At 42.2% G+C, this 8,908-nt stretch overlaps 1 protein-coding gene across 1 annotated transcript in view; it reads right to left on the bottom strand.

The window, feature by feature from the left end:
• Nucleotides 1-1,683: 1,683 nt before the first annotated feature.
• Nucleotides 1,684-8,908, bottom strand: part of ntm (neurotrimin) — a 537,242-nt gene continuing 530,017 nt past the window's right edge. Inside the window, exon 9 of the mRNA XM_032534314.1 lies at nt 1,684-1,751. The gene's annotated coding sequence lies outside the window, so the exon portion shown is untranslated. The remainder of the gene's footprint in view (nt 1,752-8,908) is intronic.

The following is an 8,908-nucleotide window of genomic DNA, read 5'->3' as shown; positions in this document are numbered from 1 at the left end:
AAATTCTGGAGTGTGGTCTAGACCTGCTCTGTAAAGTGTCTCGAGATAAGTCTTGTTATTATCCCTCATGGTGCACTCTTGAAGCTAGATCCTGTGCTCCGTCCACATTGTCAGCATTAATCTACGCACCCCTAGCTTCAGAAACTGCCCCATATACAAGAAATATTTTTGTCAAAACACTTAAAATATGGAAGCAGGTTTGTCGGCACTATGGATGGCATAGTTTCTCATTGAAATCCCCGATCCATGCAAATCACATGTTTCCTCCCTCCCTTCAGGACAATGTGTTTCTGCAGTGGCAAAACAGGGAATTGCGCACACAGCATGACCTTTTTATAGATGGTTTCTTTGCCTCTTTTCAGCAACTGTGCACAAAATTTCTTATCCCACACTTTTTTTCGATACTTTCAGTTGCGTGATTTTATGCGTAAACAGCTGCCTCACTTTCCAGAAATTCCCCCAAGCTCTGACATTGACTCTCTATTGGTGCCTATCCAGTTGTTTCAAAGTATAATATCTAACCTACAGTATATAGTCCACTTTCATCTCCAAACACCCTGTCTTATGCCACTATTAGACATACTGTAGATGGGAGCAGGATGTAGGTGAGATCATACGTAATGAAACTTGGGATGCAATACTAAAAAGAGTCCACACCTCCTCTATCTGTGCAGGGCATGGACTATTACAGTGTAAAATACTGCATCGGGCTCACTGGACCAAAGAGAAGCTATCAGAGAGATTCCCAGACATTGATCCAGCGTGCAATTGTTGCAAAATGACCCCATCCTCACATTCACACCCATTTTGGAGCTGCTCCAAGCTATTGACTTACTGGACTTCGGTGTTTAAGACACTTTTGGAGGTTCTAGAGGTGTCTATAGCCCCCTGTCCCATCATAGCTCTTTTTGGAGTACCTTCTGTTGCCTACAGTTTGAACAGCTCTCAGTGTGATATTCTGGCTTTCTGTACGTTTCTTGCCCGCCACCTAATCCTTCTGAAATGGACAGATGCCATCCCTCCGTCCCACAAACTGTGGATCTGGAGTACCTTGTCTCACATGAAGTTGGAAAAACAGTCTGATAACTGGCTTCACTTTATCTAGGTGACAGCCCGCTTGGATTTTTCTCTGTGTGTACTGTACTTTTCTAATAAATCTGACTTACTCCTTTCTTTTTATTATCATCGTCATTTTTATCTAACTTATTTATTTACTTTTTGGGATGGGAACTCTGTTCTGAGTCCTTCTGTATGTCTTTTGCTTAAAAAACAAAGTAAAAAAAAAGCATTTCCCTGATTTAAATTAAGCAAGGTGGCTTTATATTTCTCACACGGCGTATTTCTACTGCAAGTTGAATTTAAACAGACAGGAAACAGCTGTTGCCATATCTCAACAACACCTGCATAAACCATAAACTCTGTTATGGTTTTCATTTCCCCGTTGTTGCGTCTCCCAGAGCAGTCCAGTGTAATGGCAGTTTGTGAAATCGACACGTTCGAAAAATCGTGACCTGTACACGTAATAAATGAGAAAATCGCGACATTTACACGAATCAATACATCAAAATAGCGTGACCATTTCACAAACTGGTGTGAGAATTGATTGGATATTCACAGTCTTTGTTGGATGATTCCTACTGAGACCTCCAGCAGCCAATTGATACCACTAAAACCTTGTGATATACACACACACACACACACACACACACACACACACACACACACACACACACACACACACACAATATACTGTATATATACTGTATTTTGCCTTTCTGGATTCCTGTTATGCTTCCTTTGTAATTTAACTCTTGGTTAAGTCCTGGTGATATTCTGTTGTGCCCTAACATTTTCCTCTGCAGTGGCTTGCACAACACTGACGGTGTCATGAATTTGACATCAGCAGCAATGCTGAGCAAACACACAGAGAAATATTTATCATAAAGGAGGCTGGGGGAAATATGTCTCCATATCTCAGTAGAATTCCTGACCCAGACCCAGAGCCTCAGGCTTTGGTCCACACCACCAATTGTGAAGGACCCAATCCATTAGGTTAATCTGCCTGCAACTGGTGACTGATAAAACACTTGACTGCCAAATGAGCATGAATATTTCTGACTTCCATGAAGCACTGCATGGTTTTAGGTATTGATATTTGGTTTTCTTTATTTTTTTCCCAAAAGACACATATAAAGAGATGTGTTGTCTGCTGGGCCTCGGGAAGACAGATGCATTCAAAAGTCCTATGGCTATGTAAAATATTTATAACTGAAAACAGAACGAGTGCAGTAAAACCAACAAGCCACGAACAACTTTGAACAGAAACATGAGTGGGAAAAAAGAAAAGAAAAATAGTTTTCTTAGCTTTAGATGGGCCACCGACCTCTGGCTAGTACAGCCTTCCTTACCAGCACACAGCTGACCCTAGATTCACACACAATATCCAGAGTTTGAAGGTTAACAATAGCAATGTACACAGAGTTGTAAAATTGAAAAAAAAAACATGCATGTATTTATGTCAATATTGAGGAAGGAACAATTGGAAAATTAGTACATGAGGATTATAATCAACTAATTGTTGCAGCAGAAGAATGGGACAGTTAAGTTTAGGCAAAGATGGTGGGGGGGGTTACAACAGGTACGTTTCAGTGACACGCGGGACAAGAACGGGACATGAACCCCGGTCTCCAGCGGGACAGTCCCGTGTTGTTTGACCAATCAACTAACACTTCAAAAAGTGGAACTTTGACTTTAAAGGCAAACTTCCTTTCTTAATTTTCATATGTACAAGTTGGATAATGGCAAAAGTTGACGCTTTGCCGCGCTGAACTATATTGACCATCTTCATGCAGTGCAACAATAACACAGACAAAGCCTTAACAGTGTTTAGCCAGCATCGGCTATCAAAGAACAAGCTTGCACGCCACACATACATTTGCATTAGTACAAGTAGGACAATGAAATATGTAAATACGAAATACGGACGAGATGCCAACGTTGTCTTCCAAATGCTAAACTATGCAGAGTCTGAGGGGAGTCAGTAACGCAACCCCCTCCAGAAGTAGGAAAGCGTAGCACTAACCCAGGCTGGTTAGTCTCACACTCCCGGTGAATACAACACGTAGGGAAAAGGAGGCCAAGGGATATGTTTTGTTATCGGCTAACCTGTAGTATAGGGTGACCAGACGTCCCCGGTTTCCGGGGACAGTCCCCGATTTTGGCTACCTGTCCCCGGCTGGATCTGTCCCCGGAAATGTCCCCGGTTTTCACTGTGACTGAAAGACCCGAAATTGGAATGAAAGAAAGAAAAAACTGACAAAACGTAGCCGATAATCGCACACCCAACACACGCGGGCTCCAGGCAGCCAGAGCCCGCGGTGCTCAGAGAGGTTTTAGAAAGCCGTGTTTTACGATGCTAAAATCACTGAATTTACATGGAGTCTGGTGGGTTTAGCGAACGCAATTTCGCGGACTTTTATGTTTTAAAAGGATCTTAATCTTTAACAGAAAGGTCGACCTCCTTAGAAATCCTTTCCATAATGTGTGCAGACACTAGAATATAATCTGAATCTGTTAGCAGCTAAACGAGCACTTTAATGAACGTAAATACAAGCTGGACAATTATCCTATTAACTTACACTGCAGCGATCTCGTTAATACGCATCACTGTCAAAGGAAATATGTCCTCAGTAGTTTTGTTGTATCTGATCTCAATGAGCTGTTGCAGAAACAAGCCTTGAGCAGTAAAGCAAAAGCTGTCAGTAGTTCAGTAAACATTACAACATTATGAAATATTGAGACTTTCTATCTGAAATATTAGACTTTATCTTAAATATACTTCTATCTTGAAATATAAGACTTTCTATCTTGAAATATTAGGACTTTCTATCTTGAGGTGTAGTGGAGTGGAGTAGGAAGTAGCAGCAGGGTGGGTCTAGGTATACCTTGGGGGGGGGGGCTCAGCCCCTAATAAGAACAGCTCTAGGTCTAGTGTCCCGTTTTAAGTTTTACAAAAATAAAAACATTACTTGTTTTGGAGGTAAATATGCTTCTGAGCTGAAAATGTCCCCGGATTTTGTCTGAGAAATCTGGTCACCTTACTGTAGTAGCAGTGGTATTTGTGGTTGTAAGGGGCCCAATTAGTATTTTTTACAGAGAAAAACTGCAGATATATTATACTTCACCTCATCAACAGGCAACAGGTCACCGAGCTTGCAGCTCCACCTATTCTCTGAGCAAGAAATGAATGGATTTGACTGTGCCACTTCATGGTGATCCTCTAGATCAGTGTGCTAGTCAGATGGTTATGCTGGTTTTCAGTGTATTGCGCTCTTCCATCAATGTTCAGTTTCATTGATCTTCAGAGATTCACATAGCTTGGATCGGCCCGATATTGTACATTGCTGTGTTAGCTTTGAATTTTAGTGACATTGTCCTTTAACACAGGGCAGTCTTTTATCTCTCTAACACTGTATTCCGTCTCTGGTGTATGGAGCATCGCTCAGCTGCAGAAAGCAGATGTTTGCATGAAATAAATATTTGCAGCGGTGAAGTAGAGCAGTGTGGTGCAACTGCAAAGACGTGATTCTGTCACTGCTTGAAAAATGCAATAAAAAGCACAAAAAACTGAAAAAGGTGTACATATCACAGACATGCTATACATTATTTATCACACAGTCATTGCTTGCCGGTGACAACCAACAGTGGAAACCACTGCATTCTTGTAACATGTATCGTCTATACAGCCAATGAATGAGAATAGGATATTGCTTTTGCATGCAGCTATAGTGGAGGAAGCATTATGGCAGACCTCCTGCTGTGGTTGTACATAATTGATGTACCGGAACTCTTAGAATACGTTGTGCTCATGCTCAAAGACGCACCGGTGTCATTTAGAGAAGTGCAGTTAGCGGTTGTTGGTAATGTAGCAGACCCACCACAATAAGCTCAGTCCAAGGTCAGGACTTCTGAGGGATCCAAAAATCAATAGTTTTGTCTTGTTTCTGGATCGGTGCCAACTCTGCTGTCCATGGACTTTGGAAAAGTCTATTTGTAAATATACAAGTAGACAATATAATTTGTCTATTTGTATATTCAACATGAATAAAACACAAACAACAAATACAAAACACACACAATCTTAAGATACAACATTTTTATTATTGTCAGTCTTAAATATGAGCACACACTTTTCATCAAGAAAATACATATGAACCAACAATCCTTTACAATGCAGCGAGTCAAATAGCATGAGGTCCCCCTCCACTTGGGAACAATCCAATCTGAAGAGAGCCCTGGGAACTGATAACCAGGCAAAGGGCCGAATTTCATTCATGTGAATCGTCCGAAAAAGAAATCCCAACAGATCATGAGACTACTTCATGCGCCTGCTATGACAATCCCGTGGCAACTGAAGCGTAGGTTTAATTTCTCATGTCTAACCAAAGTTCACATCCCAAAAAATGATCTCCTCCAGACTACAATGCAAATCACACAAATGTCACAAAACACCGAAAATGAATAGTACTATCTGGTAGGTGCAATACAAGCTCAGTCATTTTTCTAAAATGGTATCAAATTTATATACCCTCCCCCCCAGCCCCCCCCCACCCCCCCAACTCTACCCATGTTCCAACTGGGCCCATGTTTGCTTGGGCTGAGAGAGAGAATGAGTCCTGCAATCCTTATGCAGTCTTCAAATAGACAAAGGAATTGGTTATATCACCATAAATATGCAGCGCTACTGCCAAAATATAAGCCTTCATGGGCTGTGATTCAGAATTGGCTGACTGACTGGAGTCAGAAAGAAACGGGAAAAAGTTCTGTGTATTCAGGCCTTCTCAGTGCAATTTTCAAACTGAACTTTTGGGGCTGAATCAGAAATATTTTACTAGTGTACTTCCAAGAGATCCTCTTCCCGCATTGCTTGATTTGATCATTATAAGTTTGGCTTGAATGGGAATGCGTCTTGCATATCCTTTTTAAAAGTCATGCTCGATGGGAGTTTGGAGCATTTGCATTTGATCTAATAAGAAAGCCCAGAGGCTGACTTTTCTTTAATGCCATGCAGAAAGAAGCTGCAGTACTACTGCCTGCTATTTGTCTGAGATGGTAAATTGTTTTCAACAATGGCAGTTGCTCATTTCGCATTGAAAAAGGTATGCTGTTTTAAGTTTGGCTGACTGTGTTGCCTGTTGTATGCAGCGGTTGGGAGCACACAGCATGGGGAGAAACAATCAGCGTTCAGTTTTGACTGTAACTTTATTTAACTCGTGAAGCGCCGGGTAGCACAGACGGGATGTCACTGTTTCAGCAAAGAGCTGCGCGACCACGCTGGGTGAGACTTGTACAATGGAGGGTGATTCCAGTTAACAACAGGACAAGATGGAGGCCAACTGAGAGCTTACTACTGTTTTCTCAACCAAATAAGCCATACCATGGCAAATAGCTGTGTTGTGCAACACAAAACATCCCACTGCCTCACTAAATGTAATGTGATCGTGTTTATTTAACTGCTCTGCATGCCAGATTGTCTAACCTTGAGGCGACCGGTGCCTATAGTACATCGACATTAATGGCCCTAATAACGCAAAAAGGCCTCAGGTCCGAAAGAATCGAAGTGAAGCCTTTAAAGGAGCAGCCTGCATAGGTTTTCTCCACATGCCTTCTCTTGTTACACGCTTGTAACAGCAGGGATTTGAGAACAAGGAAATGAAGATGAGATTTTTCTGTCAGCTGCACATGGCTCAGACCAAGGCCAAAACTTTAGGAACATGATCTAGCAGGATTTCCAGCAGCGCTCTGACAGGTGCTGCTTGAAAAAAGAAAAAAAAAAAGGCAGAAGACTTCATCCTCAGATCACAGATCAGACTTCTCTTTGCCTCTGATCTTCGTCAGCTCAGTGATTCCCAGTCTACAACATTTTGTCTGTGACCACAGATCTCATCAGAGTTAATAAACAATGTGCTTGTTTGATATTGAAAATGAGCGGGGTTCCTCGATCGTCTAAAGTCAGAATATTAATGTGCACAGTGTGGCGATGCTCAGTGCAGCCTTGACTCTGAATCGCTGCCATAGTGGCCATATGGCACTGGTATTAATAGGTGAAGTCAGCTTTACAACCACCTCCTTTACGTCTGCTTACTTGTGAAAAAAAAACATTCATTTTCAGTTCATCTACACACGTTATATTTCATTGCCTTGCTGGTTTGTACAGATCTGTTTGTCTTTGTATTAAAGGTAAGCGCCTGCATGGGTTTGTCCTCGGTGATAGTGCGCTTGGCTGGAGAAAGCATACCGTTTTTGCCATGACATAAAAAAGGGGAAAACAAATAGATTATAATCATTAAGGACGTAGCGACAAACGTTCTGCACTGTCCTTTCAGAAACCCGCGGAGAGCTGTGAAACAATGCCGACATCGGAGCGTCCCAGCAGTCATTACAGCCCACACACATGTCCACCCAAGACCAGGTCTAAATATGACTCTCAGATCATAATTGCAGTGTAGTTAAGCAATTGGGCAAATCGCTGAACATCTGCTCAGAGGTAGTTTAAAAAAAATGAAATAAAGGGCCAGTTATTATAATGTGAGCTTGACTGCTCTACAAAAGAAATGTAATATAAATAAATATACAAGAAAGTGTGTGAGTGGCGTGTATGTGTGTGGATACATGCATTTGTGTTTGTATGTATGTGTGTGCATGTGTGTGTATACATGTATTTGTGTGTGTGTGTGTGTGTGTGTGTGTGTGTGTTGGGGGGGGGGAGAAGACCTGAGGTGTATTTTTGTGAATATGTGATATTTCCAGGCAAATTATTAAGCAAGTTGTTCAGCACATTCCTTTCCAACCTTCAGGTGAACTCAAAGCGCCGAGGCGGTAATTGTTGGCGCGTACTGACAGAAACCACTTCCTGCTAACTCTTGGGAAGGGATCCTGACACAGACCCCCTTGGGAGACGATCTGACTTCGGTTCATCCTAAATGTGCTCCATCTTTCAAGCCGGGATGGAATAATTACGATGTCATATCCAAACAAACCACTGTGTGGAGATGAATAATAGTCTGCGCTGTTTGTCTGTCTCTCTCTCTCTCTCTCTCTCTCTTTCATTGTCGTGTGTGAAAACAAACCATGATTAGCCTGTCAGATTCAAATGACGATTACCCTGATCAATTTCATTAATGGCCCTATCTCTTTCATGCCGTTTTCATTTTGGATAGTGGCTCTTTCATTTCCCATCAAAGAGCACAGACCTTGTTGTCCCCTGGTGCCACAATGAGGCAGAAGAGAGGTGCACGTGTGACCTCACTATGGCTGAGCAGAGCCAGGGACAAAGGGGGGGGGGGGGGGGGGGGGGGGGGGGCAATGTGAATGTAAATAGAGCAGACATCATTGGTTATGTCTCGCTCTTCTTCGTTTGTGTGTGCTCAATGTGCTCGCATTCATTTAAAAATAACCATATGTGGGATTACAAGAGCAGAGTTGACCACTAAACACACACACACTAATTTGTTGTAATTCACTGTTTTCTGTTTAATGCTGTGTTAATGGAATCCTAAAATACTTTCAGCGCTGCACACAGTCCAGTGATGTGGAGTCCAGCTCTCATAGAAACCAAAAGTCAGCAGATGGTTGTGTTTGCACGTACACAAAAACAGTGACGCATTTTGCAGGAGAGGCATAACTGCTCCTCAGATCTCTGCAGGGTAAATCCAGACCGCTAGCTAGACTATCTGTACAATCTGAGTTTTCTCTTGCACAACTAAAACTACTTTTGAACGTACACACGTTCCACCGAGACACGTTCCTTCCAGAGGCTATTGTGCAGAGGCACTGCTGCTCCACCCGACGCTTAGTACCCCACAACATGATTTTAAAACAATGCCAATAATCCAGAGCATGTTTTTCT

The sequence above is a fragment of the Etheostoma spectabile genome, chromosome 13 (genome assembly GCF_008692095.1).
Source record: "Etheostoma spectabile isolate EspeVRDwgs_2016 chromosome 13, UIUC_Espe_1.0, whole genome shotgun sequence".
NCBI lineage: Eukaryota > Metazoa > Chordata > Actinopteri > Perciformes > Percidae > Etheostoma > Etheostoma spectabile.
Note: the sequence above shows the minus strand (reverse complement) of the source record. Positions and strands in the feature narration are given on the sequence as shown.